The sequence below is a fragment of the Felis catus genome, chromosome B2 (assembly GCF_018350175.1).
Source record: "Felis catus isolate Fca126 chromosome B2, F.catus_Fca126_mat1.0, whole genome shotgun sequence".
In the NCBI taxonomy this organism is placed as follows: Eukaryota; Metazoa; Chordata; class Mammalia; order Carnivora; family Felidae; genus Felis; species Felis catus.
The window spans coordinates 44,198,382-44,224,293 of record NC_058372.1 but is presented as its reverse complement, the minus strand read 5'-3'; the positions used below and the strand labels follow the sequence as shown (position 1 = coordinate 44,224,293).

The window sequence follows — 25,912 nt, the reverse complement described above, 5'->3', positions numbered from 1 at the left end:
AAATACAACAACATTAGAAAACTTACCTATCTATGAATATTTTCCACACTACGGACCATGAAAGACTTATTTATGTATACCTTTTGCACGCCATAGACTGCCAAGGGAGCATTAATTAAAAACAAAACACAACCCATCTATCTTTCTGTTTTTGTTTTTGTATATTTTTTTGGTTCCTTTTGGGGCAAACGAAATAATTCACGAGTTTTCGTTTAACAGACAATTCCCATATTGCAGCCTCTTGCACATTCTTGTTTCTGTGAAGGAAATACAGATCAGCTTAGGTGCCCGGTGGCTGTTCTTGTGCATGTCATTCTACCGACGCCTTAACTGTAGGACTTTATACACCTGACATGCTCCAAAGCCGAGTAAGATCCAACATGGACAACAGTGGCTTTCATCCTGGCATGGTGAACCTGGGGCCACTGTGAGAGCGGACCGGATTATTTTGGGCATAGCATGCTGCAATAAATGGAAAAAGAGAAATCGGAGACAGGCAGTCTTCCTCTGCCATCTGAACGATAATATGGATGTGTCATGCAACCATGAAGAGGGAGTCAGACAGAGGGAAACTGCTTTTACTGCTGCATCAAAATTGAAGGAGGAGGAGGCTGTGGGCGTAGAAAAATCATTTATAGGAGAAAATGCTCTGGTAGGCAGAGCATTGCTCTGGGAGGCACGTCTAAGTTTGCAATCGGATACCTGTACATTGCTCTTCAGTTACAGGTGTTTCTGTGAGTGTAGGGTCTATGCATGTGTGTCTGTGCACATGCGTGTGTGGATGCTTATGTGAGAGAGGGCTATGCAGCCTGTGAAGAAAGGCCCTGTGCTTGGTTTAATGCTCTGATGCCATCATCTTAAAATTCTTTTCTTTTTTTTAAATTTTAAGCGTATTTATTTTGAGAGACAGAGCGGAGGAGGGGCAGAGAGAGAGGGAGAATCCCAGGCAGGCTCCCTGCTGTCAACGCGGAGCCAGATGCGGGGCTCGAACTCAGGAACCACGAGTTCATGACCTGAGCCGAAACCAAGACTCGGAAGCTTAACTTACGAAGCCACCCAGGCACCCCTTTAAAATTCTGAATCCTTTTTGATCAAAGGGTCCTGTTTGGTCATTTGGCAGTAGGTCCCCCAAATTATGTACCTGGTCCTAGAGAGAGAGTTAGTTTCATTGATCTAGATGACTGGAACATGGCATAAAATTTTAGTTCTTAATTTTTAAGACTATTTAAAAAAAGCTGTGTGCCTTGGCTTACTTGTTAAACCTTTTCTTATTACTTTCTACATCACCTTTGTGCTTTGTCCACTTGGGAGTCCTTATAGCTTCCAGCATAGCCATCCACGGTCATTTGATTTTTTTTCTTGCCACAGAGTAGAAGTCGGCTAACTTTTTCTGGATAAGGTCACATAGGAAGTATTTTCAGCTTTCGGATCTTGAGGTCTCTATCGCAACTACTCAATTGCCATTGTTGTAAAAACAGCCATAGACAATACACAAATGAATGAGTGTGGCTGTATTCTGATAGAACTTCATTGACAAAAACATGTGGGGGCTAGATTTGGGCCGTAACTTGAAGACCTTTCCCATAGAGCAGTCTTCTCTTTTTGATGATGTTGGTGCAGCCAATAATGAAACAGATGATGATGATGATGATGGTTATCATGAAACCAGACACTGGGTCAAATCCTTTATAAACATCATGGTATTTAATTTTTACAACAATGTATAGGATGGTTACCATGATCCTGACTCTACAGATGAGAAAACTAGAGTTTAGAGGAGGAATTTAGTTATTCAAGGACATCCAGCTAATAAATAGTAGAGTTGACATGAAAACTTCAGAGCTGCCCTGGGCCCCGGTGTTTCCAGTCCTTCACTTCTCGTACCTTTGCCTACAATTCAGTTCCGTCCAGAGCTCTAGAATTGATCCAAATTTTAGGTGAGAGGGATGTTGTAAGGCGCTCCAGCCGTACTGATGCAATCAAGCTATCCTTAGAGCCTCCTGAGCCTCTTACTTTCCAAGAACCAGTCCCCACCTTAGGATCCAGGTAATGGGGTCTCTGTCTTGTTCTGTATCTCATTTCTCCAAGCTTTTTTTTTTTTTTTTTTTTTTGTCAACGTGAGCCAGTGTCTCTATGGGAGACTTCTTGATGACAACAATGTGCTTAGATAGTTATTTTTGTCTGCTGGGCTGTTATTTGGGGACCGAATGAGTCTTTTGGACTGGGTTTGGCCCAGTGCTATAGCCAATTTCCTCTCCCTCTGCTTCCATCTATTCTCCATCCCCGTGCCTGTCCCGCCCTAAAGGTGGATCTTGTCCTGGCTGCTGCCTCTCCTGTCTGCCCCATGTTATAGGAGTTAACAAGGCCACAGATCTTCCTCGCCAGGGTTAGTGTGGCTCTCCCCATACGAAAGGACAACTGCCTTATTTTCTTCTCCAAATTCGGTTTTGAAGACTAGCCCCAATCCTGCCCTGTCTATAGCATCTCCCTGCACTGCTCCCATACTCACAGAACTTTCCTTTCTTTCATTGCCCATCACACAGCACCAACTTGTGTTTTTCTCTAGTCATCTTGGGAGCCTTTTGCTCATTCATTTTTCTTTCAAAAGCCCTGTGAAAGTACACATATTACTTTTGTTCCTTTTTCACTTGTAGAAAAGGTGGTGACCATTAGGTACTAGGTATTATTGATTATTATTAGGGATTGTTGATGGGCTGGTAACTATATGAGACTGCCAAGGTGTCCCTGTCACAGTGACAATATCTTACTAGTGAGAAAGAGACAAGTGGCCCAGACAGCTATGATCTGCCAGGCATGATCAGTTTGACTTTGGTGTTTTCCTCTTGAATATGAACAGTTTCACAAAACATCCTAGGACCATGAGGAATCAGGACAAAAGCAAGAGCTTCCGCAACCATATATAAACAAAGACAAAAACGTGTCCAAACTACAAAAATGATCAGATATTCCACAATCCTGGCTAATATGAAAGACTGCTGCTTCTTTATAATTATAGCTACAGCCCTGTTTGATTTCTCCTGCCTTGTAAATTCATTGCTATATGACAACAAATTATTACCCTCCTTTCTAACAGCATCCAATCTAGAGCAAATCATTGCTTCCTTAAACCCTCTCCAAAAGTCACTTAAGACAAGTTCAAATCCCATGGTAGGTCTTCTAATGTGCTCTTAACGCCATGCCACATTATCTCCACGGAATATATTCTCCTTTATTGTAGTGAACGTAAATTCAGCTTGTTTAACTACAGGTGTGTTTATAGTGGCCTTTGTCGGAGGATATAGACACCAGAGATTCCTTGAGGTTGTAGAATCATAGTCCATCATTTTGACTTTATTTTTTTCAGGGTATGTGTGTATTCTTTTGTTTTCTTCCATGTAAAGTCTCTAGACTATAGACTAACAATGAATGAATGGAATGTGAAATTAAAAACCCAATACCATTTCCATCATGACATATTAAGGTATAAATTTAACAGAATATATATAAGATCTACATGAGTGAGACTACAGAACCCTGATAAAAGAACTTGAAGAAAAACTGGACAAATGAAGAGATATTCCATGTTCATGGATAAGAAGATTCAAGATGGTCAAGATGTCAGTTCTTCTCAATTTGACATACGGATTCAATGCAATCTCAATCAAGATTCTCACAAATTATTTTGTAGATATTGACAAACTGATTCTAAAGTTTATATGGAGAGGCAAAAGATCCAGAATAGCCAATACAGTATTGAAGAAAACAAAATCAGAGGACTGATTCAACCAGACTTCAAGACTTACCATGAAGCAACAGTAATTGAGAATGTGATATTGGTGAATGAATAGATTAATAGATCAATGGAACAGAATAGAGAGTCCCTAAATAGACTTACATAAATATAGTCAACTGATCTTTGACAAAGGAGAAAAGGCAATACAATGGAGAAAAGATAGTCTTTTCAAGAAATAGTGCTGGAACAACTGGACATCTACATACAATATATGGAGAGAGAGAGAGAGAGAGAGAGAAAGAGAGAGAGAGAGGGAGATAGAGACCTTACATTCTTCACAAAAATTAACTCAAAATTGATTATATACCTAAATGCAAAATGCTACAAACCTTTAAGACTTCTAGGAGATAAAATGGGAGAAAATCGGATGACTTTGAGTATTATGATGACTTTTTAGATAAAACACTAAAGGCACACTACATAAAATAAATCACCGATGAGCTGGAATTCATTAAAATTAAAACTTCTGTTCTGTAAAAGGTACTGTTTTTCAAAATTTTTTTAATGTTTATTTATTTTTAAGAGAGACAGAGACAGAATGCAAGTGGGCTAGGGGCAGACAGAGAGGTAGACACAGAATCAGAAGCAAGCTCCAGACTCTGAGCTGTCAGCACAGAGCCCAACGTGGGGCTTGAACTCACAGGGCGTGAGATCATGACCTGAGCCGAAGTCGAACGCTCAACTGACTGAGCCACCCAGGTGCCCCTGTAAAAGTCACTGTTAACAGAATGAGAAGACCAGCCACACAGTTGGAGAAATGATTTACAAAATACATATCTGATAAGCAACTGGTATTCAAACTATAAAAGAACTTTTAAAACAATAACAAGAAACAATAAGAATAAGAAAGTGAACAACCCAGTTAAGAAATGGGCAAAGAATCTGAACAGACATCTCGCCAAAGAAGACATATAGATGGCAAATAAGCATGTGAAAAATGTTCAGCATCATACGTCATTACGGAACTGTAAATTAAAACAACAATGAGATGTCACTGCGCACCTATAAGAACGGTGAAATTCCTAAACATTGACAATGACAAATGCTGGTGAGGATGTGGAACAACAGGATATTTCACCCATTTCTTATGGTGATGCAAACTGTTACGGCCACTTTGGAAGGCAGTTTGGTGTTCTCTTACAAAGCACAGTTTTACAATACGCTCCAGCAATCCCACTCCTTAGTATTTACCCAAATAAGTTGAAAACTTACGTTCGCATAAAAACTTGCACGCAGATGTTTACAGCACTTTGATTCATAATTGCCCAAACTTGGAAACAACCCAGATGCCCTTCCATAGGTGAATGGATAAATAAACTGATACATCCAGAATACAGAATATTATTCAGTGCTAAAAAAGAAATGAGCTGTCAAATCATGAAAACACACGACGAAACCATAAATGCGTATTGCTGAAAGAAAAGAAGAAAGAAACCAATCTGAAAAGACTATTCACGGTATTAGGCTCTACTCTATGACATTCTGGAAAAGGCAAAACTATGGAGACAGCTAAAATATCAGTGGTTCCCAGAGGTGAGTGGGTAGGCAAGGAGGAGCACAGAGGATTTTTAGAGCAGTGAAACTAGCCTGTAGAGGACTGTCGTCGTGGGTATGTCATAGACTTGTCAAAGTTCAAATAATGTCCAGCACCGAAAGTGAACCCTAATGTAAACTATAGTATCAACTACATGGCTGATACTGATGCGTCAATGTAAGTTCACCAATTATAAGAAAAAAAAAATGCACCAATCTGGTGGGGGATATTGATAATGAGGGAGGCTGTCTTTGTGGGTGCAGGGGGTATATGGGAAATAGCTACACTTTCTGCTCAATACTGTGGTGAACCTTAAACTTTAAAAAATAAAGTCTTTTAAACTTTTTTGACAAGGAAAGCGAGATTTTGTTCAAAGGATTAAGGATGTTTCACTGGGAAAGGGGGATTTGGGAGTGAGACATGAGGACTATCTCCACATATTCGAAACACACTCAGTTGGAAAACGAGTTGGACTCTTGTCTCCACGGCTTCCAAAAGTGAACTGTAACCAATGAGTGAAAAGCCTAGGAAGGCAAGTTTGGGCTCAGTAGAAGAACGCCTTTTCACACAATGCTATCCGAAAACGCAATTCATCCAAATCAGCAGGTATTTATGAATTTATGCATCCAGAAGAAGTTTAGAAGAGTACGAGTCTAAGGCCACTTCCAACTCCAAATTTCTGCCTTTATTTGTATTAATGCAGATTAGTCGGAGTGAAGAGCTAAGGTCTACTACCTTTCTGTTGTTGTTTCCTTGTTTTTCTTTAATCGTTTTTAAGATGGAATTCGGTGTCACCCTTGGGAAAAAACAATGTGGTGTCTGGGTAAGCGAGGAACTGTGAAACGTACAGACTGCTTCAGTGCAATTTTGATATTGGTACCAGGAAACAGAAAGGCATAAAAAGGAAAAGTTAAAAGAGCTATTTTTACAGCAATTAGATGACAGAAGGCCAAGCTGATTTAAATATTATTCACTCAAGTTGGTTCTCACCCCCACCCCGTTCCTTCCTTCAATTTTCCCCACTTTCCGTGCCCTGGTCTTTTCACACTATTGACTTTCTCCTGCCATCAGGCTCAGCCCCGTCCGCCGCGTTGCCACCCGCAAGCCACAGGCTTCCTCCGGCTCTGAATTGCTTTATTTTGTAAAGCAGAGACGTCTATCTTAACTTTGTCGAGCAACAGATCTCGCCTAGACTCTGATTCACATTCGACCGTTTACCGTAGGACACCAGCCTCCCGCTGGTCACCGGCTCTCGCACAATGGGAGTCCTTGAAGCCCTCTGTCCCCAGGTCTGGTGGCTGCGAATCCTGGCAAAGCCCAGGAGCCCGCGCAGGGCACCTTCAGCGCGTGGGCGGGGCGGGCGCAGGTCTCCAGCCAGAGGGCGCGGCACCCACCCCGAGCAGACGCCCCGAAGACCACCCCCCCCAGGCCCCGCCCCAGGGGGCTTCCCGACCTTTCCATCCCGGAGTCCGGGGCTCAGCCTGCCTGTAAGAAAAGTCTCTTTTCCAGTACTCCCCACCCAGTTTGCCTCTCCGCCAGTTTCTTCTGGGCTGTCGCTGCCCAGTCACTCTTAGCTTCACAATCAGCCCCCCGCCCCCCTCACACCCCCAGGAGGCCCCTACCCGGCGGTGACCCCGGGGACCCCTCCCCGCAGGGGCCGGACTCCCGCGGACCGGCCCGCGCGCTAGGTGTCCTTAGGGTCTTCTTCGCTTCCCGGGCACCCTGAACGGGAAGCGGGGTGTGGGGGAGCCGAGGGCAGGGTGAGAGCCCGGGGAGCCGAGCGGGTGCGGGCCCGGGAAGGGCGCCGGGTCAGGGGGGAGGAGAGGAGAGGAGGCCACACAGGGGCTTTCGGTTTCCTGGGGTCTGATTGGAGGTTGGCCCGATGAGTCGGAGCTGGGGGCGCGCCCATCTCCGCTGGCTCCTGCGAGAGCCGGCGGCTCGGCCCCTCCCCGGAGCCGCTTTGTCCCGGCTGACGGCGGCCGAGGTTGCGGGGAGGAGCGGGCGGGAGGCACGGAGCCGGGGACACACGGACCGCGAGACCGGAGGCGGGGCGCGCCGCGCACGGCCCCACGCCCAGGCCCGCGGGCACCGCGCCCGCCCCCACGCGCTCGCACCGGCGGGCAGGTGAGCAGGCAGCGCCGCGCCCGCAGTCACCGGCCCCGCGGACGCCGGAGCCGCCGCCTCAGCCCCTGCCGGCGCTTCGTGGACGCCCAGCAGGTCGGTTATGTAACCGCGCCGGCCCGCTCGCCCCTGCGCCCGGTCCAGCGGGGACTGCGCGCGGCGCCCCGGCCGTGGCTGAGGGCGCGGCGAGGGGCGGGCGAGCGCGGTGGGGTTCGGGGGCTGGGCAGGGGGGCGGCAGCCGCGGACGGAGGGGGGTCTGCTCCGGCTCTCAGTCCCCGCGGCGGCCGTGGGGACGGAGGTCTCCCTTGACCCCCCTCTAGAGGGCGCGGGTCTCTAAGAGCCCCTGCCCCATTCCTAGTGGCCCAAGGGCTCGCCTTCCTAGTAGCAGCAGCAGGTGCACAAGTAGAACAGCGAAGATGACGGCTGTGGCCCCCCTGTGGACTGAGGTTTGGAGAGGGGGTGAGGGCAGGTGGACTGCACTCTGAGGGGAGGAAAAAGAGGGGGAGAGAACTAGAAACTCCTTATCAGTGCTCCTAAAAAGTGCCGGAGAGGAGGAAGGTACTTGGAGGCGCAGCGGGCTGGGAATTGTCCTGCCTGGGATTAGTGGGCATGGGTCATCTAAAAATAACTTCAAGTTTGAAAAGTGAAATAGAAGGGAGTGCAGTGTGCTGAGTTTGCCTGCCTGTGGGATGCTTCGCTCTAGAAGTCACCAGAGGGAACAGGCAAATCCCAGCCGCCTGGTCTCACTGGTTTCCAGGGTGTCTCGGTTTGACTTTTAGTTAATGATTTATTCTCCAAGGCACTGCTGTCTTTTTCTTATCCCAGAATGAGTTATAGCAGGGTGCATGCTTTGAATCTTTCCTATTTTCTACATCATTGGGATAGAGGTGTTCAGTGGACATCTAATGAGTTCGTTACCAGAGCTATTTTTTTTTTATTTTTTAATTTTTGGTATGATTTTAGTAAAAACAACAGTTTCTGGGCTCCTTTTAACATACAGTCCCACAACTGAAGGTGAAAGAAGGCTACGGCCTTCCAGTCCACACTTCTTCCTTCCTTCAGCTAGAATCACATTTAACCTGTCACACAGAGGGTAGGCTTTAGGAAAAGTAGGACATTTAAAAAAAAATGCCACTCAACTTTCGCACATATTACATCAACATCAAAACACAGGACAAATATATCACAGGCACAGGACAACACTTGCTAACTGGCCCTCTCCATTCTGGGGAAGCAGTGAAGTCGGAAAAGCTGAGAAGCTGGAAAGGATCAAGAAGCAGGTCAGCATTGACTGTAGAACGAGGCAGGGGAGTGAGCATTTGGCTGCTTTTCAGGCTGCCCATTGATTTTCTTTAGCCTTGGAGCTATTATCTTAAGTACAATCAGTCATTGCATTGAATTAGTCTAAAATGTGAGTTGCACTTTGCTTTCAAATCCCCTGCAAATCAAATCAGCATTTATTGAGCACCTACTACTCAAGTCCAGTCCACAGAATTTTGTGAGGGAAAAGTGTCCTCAAATAAAGCTACAGGATCCCGGGAGCTTTCAGAATGCCTTGTGTGTGCAGGTCCTGCAGAAGCCAACTAAATCTAGGAGGATGTGGCTCTCCCTCTCCATTGATGAACATTTAACGAGCGTAAGTGGGAACTCGAGAACTTTGCCATTTGCAAGTTCCCATTACACTCTTTTGAAAGCTACTTACGTAATTGTTTGCAGTTAGTTATATATATTATGGAAAGTAGCTTTATTGAGATAGGTTTTGATAGTAACTGAGGTTTCATTTTATTTCTTTGGGTAATTTTATTTCTTTGGGGACCATGCACTCAGTTTAATTTTTTTAAGTATTTATTTGGGGGAGAAAGAGAGAGAGAGGGGGGGAGGGAATGAGAATGAGCGGGGCAGAGGCAGAGAGAGAGGGAGACGCAGAATCTGAAGCAGGCTCCAGGCTCCAAGCTGTCAGCACAGAGCCCGAAGTGGGGCTAGATCTCACGAACCGCGAGATGATGACCTGACTGAAGTCGGGTGCTTAGCCGGCTGAGCCACTGAGGCGCCCCCATCCACTCAGGTTATTTAGCAGTTATTTGTTAAGCATCTACTGTGGGCCATGTAGGCCCTGTGCCAGGGGATAAAAGAATGAAGCCCAGGCATTTCAGAAATCAATCTAGCAGAAAAGAAGGATAAGAAAATAAGTGATAGTGATCCACATGGTGAATGGCTAGTGGAGATAGGAACAAGTTCATTGGAAGCCCAAAGAAGGAAGGGTGGAGGGAATCTGGAAGAGATTCCAGAAAAGCAGTGCACTTGGACTGCATTCCAGTAGGCAGCAGCAGCTTTTTTTTCTAGAGAAGGGGCCAGGTAGGTGTTCCACATCAAAGGCGAGTTTGTGTTCAAAGAACATTTAGGTCCTCTGAAATGAGGGGGTGGCAGGAGAGTTTGGGGGGTGTTTCAGTGAGCCTGAGATGTGAATACACTCTACTGAGGAGGAGAAACTATGTAGCCTTTTTGAGGAGAAAAGATTTGATCTAATTTGAATTTTGCACAAGTGACTTTGGAGGTCCTAAATAGGTAGTATCGCAAAGGGGAATGAGCTTAGAATTTAGACCACTGGAGTGATGCAAGCAAAAGAAGAAGAAGAAGAAGAAGAAGAAGAAGAAGAAGAAGAAGAAGAAGAAGAAAAATTAATTGTGCTTGAGCCAGGTAAGATAGAGAAAGAGAAGAGAGATCCTTAGAGAGCCATTTCAGAGGGAGAATTAGTAGTAGTAGGTCACCAAGTGGGTGGTGGTGTGGAAGGAGTTGATGTCTAGATGGATGGTCAGGTTTTTAACTAAGTTAGGAATTAGGTGAGAAGGATTAGATTTGAGAAGGATGAGGAATTTCAACTGAAATCTTTTCCTCTGAGATCAGGAAGAAAACAAGGATGCTCATTTGCCACATAGTGCTGGCAGCCAGAGTAATTAGGCATGAAAAATAAATGAAAGGCATCAAATAAGAAAGGAAGAAGTAAAACTGTCTCTATTTGCAGGTGACATACACATAGAAAGCTCTAGAGACTCCACTAAAAAACTGTTAGCAGTAATAAACAAATTCAGTAAAGTTGCAAATATGAAATCAATAAGCAAAATAAGTTGCATTTCCATAGGCTAATAACAAAGTATCAGAGAAATTAAAGAAACAATCCCATTTATAATTCTATCAAAAAGAATAAAATACCAAGGAATAAATGTAACCAAGGAGGTGAGAGATTTGTACACTGAAAACATTGATGAAAGAAATTGAAGAAGACACAAATAAATAGATAGTGTATGCTCATGGATTGCAAGAATTAAAATTGTGAAAATGTCCATACTACCCAAAGCAATCTACAGATTCCATGCAATCCCTATCAAAATGCCAATGGCATTTTTCACAGAAATAGAACAAACAGTCCTAAAATTTGTATGGAACTACAAAAACTCCAAATAGCCAACGCAATCTCAAGAAAGAAGAACAAAGCAGGAGGCATCACACTTTCTGATTTTAAACTATGTTATAAAATTATGGTAACCAAAGCAGCATGGCATTAAAACAAACACATAAATCAATGGGACAGAATAAAGATCTCAAAAATAAACTCACCTGTATGCGTTCACAAAGGAACCAAAAATATACAATGAAGAAAGGATAGTCTCTGCAATAATGGTGTTGGGAAAATTGGACCACTGTATTACACCATACACAAAAATTAAGTCAAAGTGGATAAAAGTCTCGAATGTAAGATTTGAAGTCATGGAATTTCTGTAAGAAAATATAGGGGGTAATTTCCTTGACACTGGTCTTGGCAATGATTTCTTGGATTTGTCAGCAAAAGCAAAAATAAACACATGGGACTCTATCAAACTAAAAACCTTCTTAATAAGAAAGGAAACCATCAACAAAATGAAAAGGCAACCCATGGAGTGGGAGAAACTATTTGTAAATCACTTATCTGATAAGAGTTCATATCCAAAGCATATAAAGAACACATACAACTCAATAACAAGAAAACAAAACAAAACAAAACAAAAAAAACCAAACCCCACAAACAATCCAATTAAAAAATGGACAAAGGATCTGAATATACACCTTTTTTCCAAAGAAGACATACAGCTGGCCGTTAAGTACATGGAAAAGTGCACAACCTCACTAATTATCAGAGAAGTGAAAATCAAAACCACAATGAGCTATTACCGTATACCTATTTAGAATGGCTATTATCAAAACAAAACAGAACAAAAAAACCAAGAGATAAGTATTGGCAGGGATGTGGGAAAAAAGGTAATCCCTGTGCCCTGTTGTTGGGAATATAATTGATGGGAAATAAATTGGTGTGGCCACTATGGAAACAGTATGGAAGTTCCTCAAAAAATTAAAAGTAGATCTATTATATGATCCAACAATCCTACATCTGGAAACTTATTAGGAAATGAATATAGGAAACAAATTCACTATCTTGAGAAAATATCTGTACCACCATGTTCATTACAGCATTATTTACAATAGCCAAGAGAGAGAAATAACCCAAGCATCTGCTGATGAATGAATGGATAAAAGAAAGAAAAAAATACATATTTTATATATATATAAGAAAATATATGTATTTTATATATACATAAGAAAATATATGTATTTTATATATAAAATAGAATATTATTTAGCCATAGAAGGAAGAAAACCCTGTCATTTGTAACAACATGGATGGACCTTGAGGGTATCATGCTAATTAAATAAGTCAGAGAAAGATAAGTATCGTGTGATCTGACTTCTATGTGGAATTTAAAACAAACCAAGCTCATAGATCTAGGGAACAGGTTTGTGGTCGCCAGAGAGTGGGCGATGGGAGGTGGGCAAAATGGGTGAAGGGGGTCAACAGGTACAAACTTCCAGTTATAAGATAAATAAGCCCTGGGTATGTAATGTATAGTGTGGCGATTATAGTGAATAATCCTGTACTGTATATTTGAAAGTTGCCCAGAGAGTAGATCTTAAAAGTTGTCATCATAAGAAAAAATAGGTGTAACTAACTATGGGAGGTGATGGAAGTTAACTAAACTTATTATGGCAATCACTCTGCAATATATACAAATACCAAATCATTATGATGTACACCTAAAATAAATATAATACCTGTATTATATATCAATTGTATCTCCATAAAACTGAGGCAAAAGGGTAGTAAATGGGAAAGAGTGGGTTTGAGAAAGATGGGGAAGTTTGACTTTATTTTTTTGTTTTAATTTTGTTTTTAACGTTTATTTATTTTTGAGACAGAGAGAGACAGAGCGTGAACAGGGGAGGGGCAGAGAGAGAGGGAGACACAGAATCTGAAACAGGCTTCAGGCTCTGAGCTGTCAGCACAGAGCCTGACCCGGGGCTCGAACTCACAGACCGTGAGATCATGACCTGAGCCGAAGTTGGACGCTTAACCGACCGAGCCACCCAGGCGCCCCGACTTTAAAGATCAAATGAAAATGCTCAGGAGGCACTTGTATTTTCAATGGTAATTTCTTTATTCTTGGTGCCAACCTTCTACTCATTTTACCTTCATTCCTGAGACTGTCTAGGGCTAACTTTAGAGAAGAGGTAGATGAATTTTTTTCAATTAAATTGTTTTAAAGTTTATTTATTTGAGAGAGAAAGAGCGTGCGTGCGCACAAATGGGGCAGGGGCAGAGAGAGAGAGAGGGAGAGAGAGAATCCCCAGCAGGTTCCACACTGTGAGCGAGGAGACTGATGCAGGGCTTGATGCTGGCTCGGTGCAAGGCTGTATGTAGGGCTCGAACTCATGAACCATGAGATCATGACCTGAGCTGAAGTCCAATGCTCAGCTAACTAAGCCACCCAGGTGCCCTGAGGGAGATGAATTTGACTGCAGGAAGTTCTTTCTACCTACTTCCCCAAAAGTGAAAGTATGAACTGTCAATGATCTGAAAGAGTGGTGGTAATAACAGTAAAAATAATTTTAATGATAATAATATACCATTTATTGAGAGTTTATCCTGAGCACAGGGAGTCAGAGCTCTATATGAATTATCATATTTGCCCCACATGAAGCAGACACTATTGTTACTCTCATATAATTGATAAGAAACCCAAGGCAAAGGGAGGGTACCTTGTCTAGGCCACACAATAAGAGGTACACACAGGCCTTGCCGGCACTCGGAATCACCATGTGAATTAATAACGTTGGAATAAGTCCTATTAGTCTGGCGTGTGTTTTTTACCCTATGTTTGAATGTTTGTGGCTGATGCCGTAGAAGAGAGCAGGACTCAGTCAGGAATTCTGGCTCTCATCTGGGCTCTACACCTGATTTGTGGTGTGACCTCTGCAAAGTCTCAGCCCCACTTAGGCTTTAGCTATTTTAAATCTGTATATTAACGGGAGAAGAGGTTGACCAGATGATCTCTAGATTCTTGACACTTGGAAGTCCTGCCACCCTGTCTCAGATTTTACCACTAGGTTTTACTACTAGAGTCACTGATTGGGGTTAAAATGGTGCCTGCCTGGTCACTTTTAGAATAGGACTACTGCTACGACTTTTTCTTTTTTTAATGTTTATTTATTTTTGAGAGAGAGACAGAGCGTGAGTCGACGAGGGGCAGAGAGAGGAGGAGACACAGAATCCAAGGCTCCAGGCTCCGAGCTGTCAGCAGAGTCCGTCGCGGGGCTCAAACTTACAAACTGTGAGATCATGACCTGAGCCGAGGTCGGACGCTTAACCGACTGAGCCACCCAGGCGCCCCTACTCCTACTACTTTTCCTCCTCCTCCTCCTCCTCCTCCTCCTTAACAGTGTAGTGATTCAGCAGTTCTGTACATTACTCAGTGCTCATGGAAAAGTGTGTTCCTAATCCCCTTGGCCTCTTTCACCCATCCCCCACCTACCTCCCCTCCGGCAACCAAGTTTGTTCTCTGTATTTAAGAGTCTGATTTTTGTCTTTCGTTTGTTCATTTGCTTTGTTTCTCAGCTTCCGCATATGAGTGAAATCATACGGTATTGGTCTTTGACTTATTTCAGTTAGCATAATACCCTCTAGATCATCCATGTTGTTGCAGATGGCAAGGTCTCATTCTTCTTTTATGGCTGGGGAATATTCCATTGTATGTACACCCCATTCTTCTTCATCACTTCGTCTATGGATGGACACCTGGGTTGCTTCCGTATCTTGGCTATTGTAAATAATGATGCAATAAATATAGGGGTGCATATATCTTTTTGAATTAGGGTGTTTTTGTTTTCTTTGGGTAAATACCCAGTAATGGGATTACTGATTCATATGGTATTTCTATTTTTAATGTTTTGGGGAACCTCCATACTGTTTTTCCACAGTGGTTTCACCAAATGCATCCCCACCAACAGTGCACAAGGGTTCCTTTTTCTCCACATCCTAGCCAACTCTTGTTGTTTCTTGTGGTTTTTTTTTAAATTTATTTTTAATGTTTATTTAGTTTTGAGAGAGAGAGAGACAGAGTGTGAGTGGGGGAGGGGCAGAGAAAGAAGGAGACACAGAATCTGAAACAGGCTCCAGGCTCTGAGCTGTCAGCACAGAGCCCGACATGGGGCTCGAACTCACAAACCATGAGATCATGACCTGAGCCAAAGTCAGACGCTTAACCGACTGAGCCACCCAGGTGCCCCTCTTGTGTTTTTTTGTTTCAGCTATTCTGACAGATGTCAGGTGATATCTCACTGTGGTTTTGATTTGCATTTCCCTAATGATGAATGATGTTGAGCATATTTTCATGTGTCTGTCGGTTATCTGTGTTGTCTAGAATAGAATAGGAGTACTTCTAAAAGGCCTAACTCAAATGACTTGATGTGAACTAGTCTATAGTGGAGGTGCTGACAAGGGTGTCTGATGTGGGGGGCAGCCCAGTTCAGTGAGGGGTAACCTGAATGAGCACTGAAGCAGAGGAATCTCCGTAGTCACTGATCAATTTCTTTATTTTAGACATGTTCCTTAAATTCTGAGACTTAGCTTGCTCGTCTCTGAATAATTGGGGTGATTAATATACGTGTTACAAGACTGTCGTAGGAGGTGAAACAGATCACATAAAGCAGGCACTGTATACCAGACTCCCTCATTGAAGGGGCTCGGTAAATGGGGGTGCTCACCCCTCACACTCCCCTCCTCCACCCCGGGAACAGACATGCAGTAAAGGGATTATACAGAGTGTTTCTTAGGAAAAGCTCCTACCTCATAGTTTTGCTAAGGGCCACCTCTTCGTGAGCATCACTTCTCTATCTTCGAAAGTAGTATAGGGGCACCTGGGTGGCTCAGTCGGTTGAGCTCTTGATTTCAGCTCAGGTCATGATCCCGCGGTTGTGGGATAAAGCCCTGTGTTGGTCTCCCAGCTGAGTGTGGAGCCTGCTTGGGATTCTCTCTCTCTCTCTCTCTCTCTCTCTCTCTTGTTTCAATAAAACTAGGAAAGAAAGAAAGAAAGGGAAAGAAAGAACTCTATATTAGGAATATAAAAACACATAGCACATCGAAAACCTTTCAAGATGTGAATCTCAAAGTGTCCATTAGTAAATAACCCTCTAACATATAAAGAAGTTTCAAGATTCTGCAAAGTTTTAGGCTCTTCTTTTGTTACCTCATAAATAGGCCAGGATTACTGTAAAGAAATAGTATGCCTAACCCCATTATTATGGGATTATTATTGTGGCATCAAATATATGGGCGACAGAATGACTTCCTCCTCTGTATGTGCTTGTGTGCCTGCTACCTACGCCTTTAAAATATTCACTGTCCTCGTGTCTTTTCTCTTGTTATCAACCACCAGGTGTCATATGTTGTAGTTTAGATTAATCAAGTTGAAGATTTTTTTTTCAACGTTTATTTATTTTTTGGGGGACAGAGAGAGACAGAGCATGAACGGGGGAGGGGCAGAGAGAGAGGGAGACACAGAATCGGAAACAGGCTCCAGGCTCCGAGCCATCAGCCCAGAGCCCGACGCGGGGCTCGAACTCCCGGACCGCGAGATCGTGACCTGGCTGAAGTCAGACACTTAACCGACTGCGCCCCGAATATTTTTTTTTTTTAAGAAGCAGCCTTAAACTCAACTGAAGCTGTTTTTAAGTCCCTTAAAAAGTGTATGGTCATGAATGGTACTTTCTAGAAGTTAAAGAAAAGTTTCCAAACATAGCTCAAACTTCCTGAAGTTCAGAATGCCCACAGAAAACATTTTCTGTAATTAATATGGAAAGGGACTTACTTTCATATCTGATCTCCCCACGCACAACTCACTTTGAAACAGGGATGAAACATGGGTTTCCTAAGCTTTGGAAAGTGTGCATAAGAAGACATTGTAAAGGGTAACAGTTACTGTTGGACAAAAGAATTGTGTACTTTGAGCTTTGCATCCTAGTTTTTGTCACTTTTGCCTTAGTTCTTTGTGGGAATAATTGCCTTGTTGTTTCACGTACTTAAGAGATGCCTGCTACAAAATATTCTAGGTTCTTTGAGGGCATGGGCCATGTCCTAATACTCCTTTGCGGTGTTGGGGATAAAGCATAAAAAGCCTGGACTTGGCATGAAAAGGCCTGGATCCTCATCCTGGCGTTGTCACTTCCCAGCTATGTAACCTTGAGCTTCCCATTGACCTAGCCGTCATAGGAGCTGGCATTTGTTGAATGCTGCCCTTGTTCCAGACACTGCGCTCAGCACCCTGCATATGTTATCTCATTTAATCCTTACAACAACTCCACCATGGGAGTATTATCATCACTATTTACAGATGAGCACACCCTGAGGAGCAGGGGGAGCGAGCCACTCAGTATCCATTCTCTGAATTGCTATTTTCTTATCTGTCCGATTAAGAAAAGAACACTTGATCTGCCCACCTTCGCGTCGTGAAGGTGAAATGCTATGAGTCTGTGACTGTGCACTGAAAAATGCGATACCCTGGACAGATGTTAAGGATGACTGACACAGTGGGGGCCTCTCAGGAGATCAGTTATAGTTGGGCCCGGTATAGCCCCAGGTCTGTTTGGTGTCTAAAATGCTTTTATAGAATGTATTAAAAAACTGTCTTTCCTTGTCTTGTTTTTTGATGGTTTGTTTATGGCGGATGTTTTTTTTTAAGGGTAACTTACCTGTTGTCAGTACCAAGACTTGACCAGCCTGGGCCAGGAGGAGGCTGAGGAGGCCATAGACTTGGGTCCTGCTGGTGAAGGGGGATGGGTGGAGAACCTGATTTACAGACAAGAGGTAACTGCCAGAGGAGTGTTTTAGTACAAACAGAGAAGGCTGAAAGTCAAAGCCAAGGTCGAGAAAGGCATAGGCATGATGTAGAGTACAAGAAATCGTCACCAGGGTATAAGCATGAGCAACTGGTAGGACATGGAATCTGCTCAAGAAGGCCACAAATACCACCCCCCCCCCCCCCACCAGTGTCTGTTGTCTGTCTACTTACCAGGAAAACTAGGCACCCTCTGGCCTGATTTTTTCTTTTCTTTCTTTTTTTTTTTTTTTAATTTTTTTAAACGTTTATTTACTTTTGAGGGAGAGAGAGAGACAGAGCAGGAGTGGGGGAGGGGCAGAGAGAGAGGGAGACACAGAATCCAAATAAGGCTCCAGGCTCTGAGCTGCCAGCACAGAGCCTGATGTGGGGCTCGAACCCACAAACTGCAAGATCATGACCTGAGCTGAAGTCGGCCGCCTAACCAACTGAGCCACCCAGGCGCCCCAGCTGATTTTTTTAATGGTTTCTTTTTCTTGGACATAGGTGCTTTTTATAAAACTTAAAAAAATTTAAAACAGAATAGTATAAAAAAGAGACAATTAAAATCACATGTATTCTCATGAACAAGTGATAATTACTATTAACATTTTGTTGTTATTTCCTTTCAGGCTTTTGATATGCCTATCTTGTGTAGAATTGGGAATCACACTATGTACAGAATTTTGCATTCTGTGCATTTCACCAAACATTTTAAATAACTTTTTATGCAAAGTCAACAGACTTTGTGAACATTGTTTTCAGTATCTGCAGAGCATTCCCATGTATGATTTTACCAAATTCACTTACCTTCTCCCCTGTTGTTGGACATTTAGCTGATCCTCAGTTAACCAAGGATCATGAATAAAGTTTGACGAACATCTTGGGTCATATTTTTTCTACTTTTTGGGTCATTTTCTAGGAGAGATTGTTAGAAGTAGAATTACGGGCTCAAATAGATGGACCTTCTGAAGGCTTTCTCTGTGTTTTGACATCGTGTTTCATTATTTTTCCGGGAGGTTGCAGTAATTTAATATTCCCACAAGCAATGCATTAGAATGTAGGTCTCACTTCTGTCCTGCTTGTAAGCACCTTTCTGGTAGTAGGGGTGATTGGTATTAGTGCTTTCCCAAGATAACTCTTACTCTGGAAATGCACTTGCTTAACAGTGCTTCAAGGAGGTTGGGATTGTGTGTGTGTGTGCGTGTGTGTGTGTGTGCACGCGTGCGCGCATATGAGAATTGAGAATGTGTGGGTGGGGATCTGGTAGATTTTACGTGCATAAGTGTGTAGAGGAGAGCTGGCTATAGTGGATTCACTTTTCTCCTGGTGGTTCCATTATCAGGGGCTTGGCATTCGATGCCATGGGCCATGTGGGGCCAGAACACTGACAGCTGTCATTGCAGCCTGTTGAGCCGCTGAAGCTGACTTAAACTAAGTGGAATAGGCAACTTCTATTTAAGCGAGAACTGCTTCAGTTTGCCTTTAAATCCTGAAAAATATGCACAGTAAATTTGCATGTGTATTTGCTTTAGTTGGTTTTGACTGGTTCCCCTTCCACTTTGGCAGGGCCTTTGGGCAGGCTTCTGACAGGTATGTCTTTTCACCTTCTTTTGTATAAACAACTAGGATTTTCAATTAGAATCTTCTTAAAAATCACTTAACTGGTTATTATTCTAGAATTTTCATTTCATGATTATTCAGATTAGTCTTTCAAAAAAAGGCTTTGCATTCACTATTAGGCCATCATCAACTGTCTTGATTATATTGACCAGTTATTGAGATATTGAGATAAACAGCCAATTTGAATCATTTTCCCCCATGACATTTTCTGAAAGACAGGCTAAATTAATGATTTATTTCAAAAATTTTTAATGTTTATTTATTTTTGAGGGAGAGAGAGAGAGAGAGAGCATGCATGCAAGTGGGGGAGGAGTAGAGAGAGAGAGGGAGACACAGAATCTGAAGCAGGCTCCAGGCTCCCAGCTGTCAGCTGAGCCTGAAGAGGGGCTGGAACCCACGAGCTGTGAGATTATGACCTGAGCCAAAAGTCAGATGCTTAACTGCTTAACCAACTGAGCCACCCAGGTGCCCCAATATAATTTATTTTTTTGATTTGACTTCTGCAGCTATTAAAGATAAAGGTCTAGTAATGGGGCCTCACTAGAAAAATCAAAGTCCAATTTACACTTCCTTTCAAGGTTTAATAATTTGTCCAGAAAGAAATTATTTATTTGATTACAGGTATCGTATGAATTTTGAAATAGAAGATGGTAAATTCAGATAAATTAATGGTAGTTCAAGCAAAAATGTATATGCTCAAGAGCAAAGTCTCACTTGACAAGACAAGTGAAAGCAAAGTATTAATTCATGAATATGTTAATTTTTTCCTGCTGTGTTGCATTAATGATATTCATTTGATCTTTTATGATGTATGAACAACTGTTTATAAAACGGCTAAATTTTGGTCAGGGACGATATCTTCAGCAACTGCTATATTATAAATATGTTTATTTGGTATCCTTCATTTTCTCATTTTTCTGTCTCTTGGTGATTTCTGTCTATACACAGCTGTTGTTTAGCATTAAACTTCAAAAATTGACAAGGTGACATTTAGGTGAGGCTCTGAATTGAAGTATTTGCTCGGTCAGATTTTCAAGGCCTACCTTCTGACCTTGTGTCTAAGTGTCACAGCTCATGGAGCCCCACGGGGATTCTTGGCACCCTGGGATATCATGGGTGGGGAGAGGGGATTCCGCATTCTGGTCTACAACTACCCTGGGAGAGCCAGTGTGGCTCTGGTGGGCCAGGGAGGTTTTCATGGCCCCCACATGTGTGCAAACCCATTTGGAAAAGTTGCCTCCAGGAAGAGGTGAAATAAATGGTGAACAGCTCGCCTCGGCTCCCCGAGGATGTTACTCTGATTCAAACCTGTAGCCCCTTCCTCAGGCTCTGTGAAAACTGTTCAGACCATGAAACCAGAAACTGAAGACATTAAGAAATTTAGAATGGCTCTAGATAGGCGCAATCGCGTATTAGTGAAATTATTAATAGCTTACAGTGAGACATGGGACAGTCCACAGTGGTCCTGTGGGAAAACCCAGATGCATGGTTTTTGCCTCTGTGGTGCTCGGCTTTTTCATGCTTCCTGTTATTAACCTAACCAGCTCCCGGGAGGCCACAAGGGCAGGTGCTGTAGGGGTGACACTGTATTACTCATGAAATGGCCTTCAGGGTCTCCAAATGTGGAAATCTCCAAATGTAGCATGGCTCCTCATGAGGTTCTAGTTTTATTCTTTAAAATTGCTTTTTAAAATCTTACATTTAAGTATGACTATACTTATTGCAAAGACTCTTGTCTTGGGAGAGAAGGCCCAATCCTGTACCCGACTTTCGGTGTTTCTTTGCACCTTTAATTTAACCTCTTTCCCCTGGTGTCATCATGTTCTCACAACCATACGTGGCTATTGTCTTACAACTCAAGCCAAGGTGTGATACTGTGAGGACGTTATTTTATCTGAACAAAATTAGAAGTACTTTAATGGATATTCGTGAAAACCAATCCTAGGTATTTTCATGACAGTATACATTTCAAGGGCATTATCCTTTAGGGAAGAACATGCAAAAAATAATAAAGATTAAAGACCTTCACCAACTGGTGTTGGGGGCTGTTTCCAGTATATCTGGGAGCCCAAAGCGGTGCATAACTCTAAGGGATCCCAACAGCACCCTTCCTGCCCCACCTCCCATCAACCATGAGCTCTCTTTTGAGTTATTCCGTTTCTAGAAGGGTGCTGCTGGAACATGACAGACTCCCTCTGACTTTGTTCAGAAAATTTCCCTTTAGAACCTGTCACGCTCATTCTTCTTCTCAGAAACCCTCATCTCAGGGATCCTCGGGCTTTGAAAAGCTAAAATAATACTTCTTCCTTGCAAAAGAATGGATAAACAAATAAGTAAATATAGAGATAAGCTCCTTCCTATGAAAAAAAGAAGTGATGTTCCAGTGGTAGAATATAAACACTTGGCTAAAAGATAATTTTTTTAATATTAAAAAAAAAAGGAACCTGGTAGTCATTTGAAATCATCTAGATTTAAGAACATCTCCTGGAAATGGGTCATCATCTAGTTTGGTGAGAGATCCTGTCTGAGACAGTAGTTTTCTCTGCCAGATGTTTTTGATTCCGTTTTATTTATTTATTTGTTTGTTTTTAATTAGGCCAGGTCTTTTAGTGCTTTTCCAAAATTATGTCACTTTTTGTTTTTGGGTTCCCACTATTGAGATATTTGCATGCAGCCTTTTCTATATCCTAATCATTGCTTCAGCCATTGATATGCCTCTTTTCTTGTGCTAGCGTTGGTGGTGGTTTATTTTTAATATATTAATACCATTATGAGGTTTTTCTTCTCATGTTGTAGGGCTTCTGTCAGTCTTATCTGCTGTCAATCACGTCACTGTAAATGTTGCCAAATGTGCACATTCCTTTTCCTAATTGCAAATGGACTTTTTTTTTATGGCTACTTATTAATGAACCCCAGGAGACCAATAGTAATCATTGAGACATAGCTGCTAGAAGCCAGATATTATTTGATCAGCTTCCTATTCTGATAAATAATGAACCACTAAGTTGTTTATAATTAAATCAAAGGTCCTTATAATAAATAACAAACGAAGAAACAGTTGCATATAATTTGTAGATATAGAATGTCCTAGAAATGCTTCCCATAATAATAATCAGGATAAGAGCTGTTTTACTAATGAGAACTAATTTAGAGCACATTGCAAACTGTATAAAATTGTAGGTGGACATTCTCCTGTTTCTGCTTCTTGAAATTCTAGTCTTCCTTCAAGTTCCATCTTTTCCAGATTTCCTCAAGCCCTGAGCCCTCAACAGAGCCACTCATTTTTTGAACCTGTATTTATCTCACATACACAGGCTAATCTTCACATCTCATTCATTCATATATTCATTCATTCATTCATTCATTCATTCATTCATTCATTCACTCATTCATGCCTTCTATGCACTAGGCTTGTGCTAGCCACTGGAGTATGAAAGCCAATAGAACGTAGTCCTTGTCTGTAGAGAAGTTAGAGTCCAGTAGACTTTAAGCTCACTTGTTTACTTACACCTCCTCCAGACGCCAAGTGCCCTGAGGGTGAAGACTGCCTCTGTGCATTCATGCTGTGACACCCCCGCGCCCCCCCCCCCCCACATCCACTCCTTACAATGTCACAAAGGCTTGCATGCCGTGGGCACTCAGTCAGTGGTAAAATAAACTGATCATTATATCTATCCTAAATAATTCAGAAGCACAAGAGTAAGCATTCCAACACCTTCCAGTGTCTTTAAAACCTTTGTTCTCCTCACGTAATTGCTAACTCTCAAAACAATTAAGTCCAAAGATAAGGTTGTCTCCTTTCACTTCGCGTGCCAAAAGCCTCTTCAGAAAATGATGTAGTGTCACATCTGTCTTACATACCACAGCACAACTATGATTGGTAGCAGGGTCTGAACTTCCTGCAGGCAGACAGAGTAAAGGCTTCTGTCTCAAACTCGAATTATTTTGAAATGCCTCTGCTTCGGTAAGACAGCGTGTTCTGTTTGGTTAAGACAGCCCTTGTGTGTGTGTGTGTGTGTGTGTGTGTGTGTGTGTGTGTGTGTAGGGCTTGGGTGTGTGACTCAACAAGAATAATGGTGGCCATTGAGTCCCTGTTAAGCACCAGGCTTTGGGCTAAGCACTTTCCATATGTTACCACACAGAGTCTCTTAACAACCCTGTGAGATAGATTCTATTTTTATCCCTGTTTTATCTAGCTGAGAGGACTGAGGCTCAGGGAAGTTGAGGACTTTGCGTAAGGACTTACAGGTAACAAGCGGTAGAGCCAGGAGTCACCAGTGGCCTTTCTACCCCTGAAGTCCTCTGTCCTTGTCCAAGTGGGATTTGTGGAGGAGGTCATGGGGGAGGGGCATAGGACTTCTACACGGTAATGTTTTTCAATTTTGTGGGTTTTTGTTTTTGTTTTTATTCCAGTGATAATCTAAAATGATATTATCCTATTCTGGATCATCCACATGACCATCTAATAGTGAATGGGACTGCCAGTCACCAGAATGTGATTTTGGTGCCTGAGTTTGTGTTTTTACGTACAGTGAAGTTGGTGGCAATACTACTTTAGTTGCTGTGGGCTGATGGGAATGAGCTGATGGACTTATGTCATTTGCTTTCTGTGACGCCACGTGATGGTGTGGAACACTGGCCCGGTGAGGTTTAGTTTTGTGGAGAATGAAGGAATGTGGGAGGAGAGTCCGACTGCAAGGTGGGTGCTGGAAGCATTTGGAACTCGCAGAACATCCATGTTGCAGTTTTCGGTGTGAGTTGCCGTGAAAATGGAAGATTTCTTTTAGCAAAGCATCGTCGTCTGAATATCGCATCCATGTTGTTAGTTCGAATTTTTTTAAAAACTTCGTTTGTATTTGGTTAGAACATTTAGTTGGAGTTTGGTGGTTTTAGAGGAGTGGGAACTATTAAGAACTTAGTTTTATGTTTGTACATATTTAAGTATCATTACAGTAAGAACCACTGAAGTCAAAATTGGGGGGGGGAGGCAGTATAGATATTTTTTTCCCGAAAAAAAAATGGTCTGTACATTTTTCAAATCTGAGCAAACTGAATTCCTCTGCACCATGTAATGAAAACTTTCTAAACAATGCTTCTCCACCCGCCAGGGGTCTGGTCTGCCTAAGTCTTTAGGGATGAGGCATTGACATTTCCTTTCAACCTGGAAATAGTATCTGGGAAGGTTAAGGTCTGACTTCAGAAGAAATTCTCCCTTGCTGTGGTTCTCCACTGACTGCCCCTGTCAATCAAAGTGCCTTTATACGCTTCGCCACTCTTTGCCCTGACTCTGAAAGCTGACAGTATGCACATCACCTGTAGTTTATAATTATTTTCTCAGAACCACCAGGAAGATTTGCAACTGTAAGCTAAGACTTGGTACCACTCGCACCTAAACAGAGAAGATAATGACAGCGTATTGAGATTTAAAAGGCTTCTGGTTTGAAAGGCCTTTCATTCTGTCCAAAATTACTACATTCGTTACTTTTTTGAATAAAGAAAAGGAAAGCCCCGTTACATGCAGACACTCAGAGAGGTGGTAACATGTAGTTAGCTCTTTAGTATTGCTTCTGATGAATCCCTGGTAAGATTTTGGAGCAGTGCAACAGAGGCCAGTGAGTTCTGATGCAAAGAGAGGAGGGATTAATTTCATAGCACGTGGGCATGCAGTCTAGCTTTATGGGCTGAGTGAGGTCTAGGAAGCTGGGAAGTAAAGGCTGGCATCAGAACAATGCCAACCTTGGGGGAACTTTGAGGAGCCTTTAGAAGTGAGGGCGTGTTTGTGTTCAGTTTACTGTCCTTCTCTTGTTTGAAACTTCAATAAAGTTTCCCTATGTTTTTTTTTTTTAATTAAAAAAAATATATTTATTTTTGAGACCGAGACAGAGCATGAGCTGGGGAGGGGCAGAGAGAGAGGGAGACACAGAATCTGAAGCAGGCTCCAGGCTCTGAGCTGTCAGCACAGAGCCCGACATGGGGCTCAAACTCACAGACCGTGAGATCATGACCTGAGCCAAAGTTGGAGGCTCAACCGACTGAGCCACCCAGGCGCCCCAGAGTTTCCCTATGTTCATAAAATGTATAGAAAAGTGTCGAACACACTGAAGTGCCCAATCAGTGTTTCTGATCACTGTTCTCACCATCTGTTATCACTCCCTGATATGGTCCAGAGAGAAAGTTCAAAGGTGCAGAGTTGGGAAATCAGAGCAGCTGGGCTTTTGTCCTGGGTTGGCTGTGTTTTCCTCTTGAGAGATGGGGCCTTACCTTAGCCACTTTGGCCTCAGTTTTCTAGTTTATACCAGGAGTGGGGTGGGCAAAATTATCATTAAAGTTTCTTCCAGCTCTTTCATCCTTTGTATATTCTCATCTTTGCAACAGATTATTATAGCATCCTTCAAACTTGCATTTCACTAATGAGAATGACCATTTGTAATTATTTTTTTAAATGCTCATCTTTTAAATTTTTTTTTTCAATGTTTATTTATTTTTGGGACAGAGAGAGACAGAGCATGAACGGGGGAGGGGCAGAGAGAGAGGGAGACACAGAATCGGAAACAGGCTCCAGGCTCTGAGCCATCAACCCAGAGCCCGACGCGGGGCTCGAAC

General features: G+C 42.7%; 1 protein-coding gene across 4 annotated transcripts in view; it reads left to right on the top strand.

Moving 5' to 3' along the window:
- Positions 1 to 7,265: 7,265 nt before the first annotated feature.
- RCAN2 (regulator of calcineurin 2) overlaps positions 7,266 to 25,912 on the top strand; it is a 274,052-nt gene continuing 255,405 nt past the window's right edge. The window contains exon 1 of one of the 4 annotated variants that reach the window (XM_045057621.1): positions 7,266 to 7,544. The gene's annotated coding sequence lies outside the window, so the exon portion shown is untranslated. Of the gene's footprint in view, positions 7,545 to 7,731; positions 7,895 to 25,912 lie in introns of those variants that run through there. The other 3 variants (XM_045057620.1, XM_023254041.2, XM_003986213.6) reach the window with 3 other exon arrangements.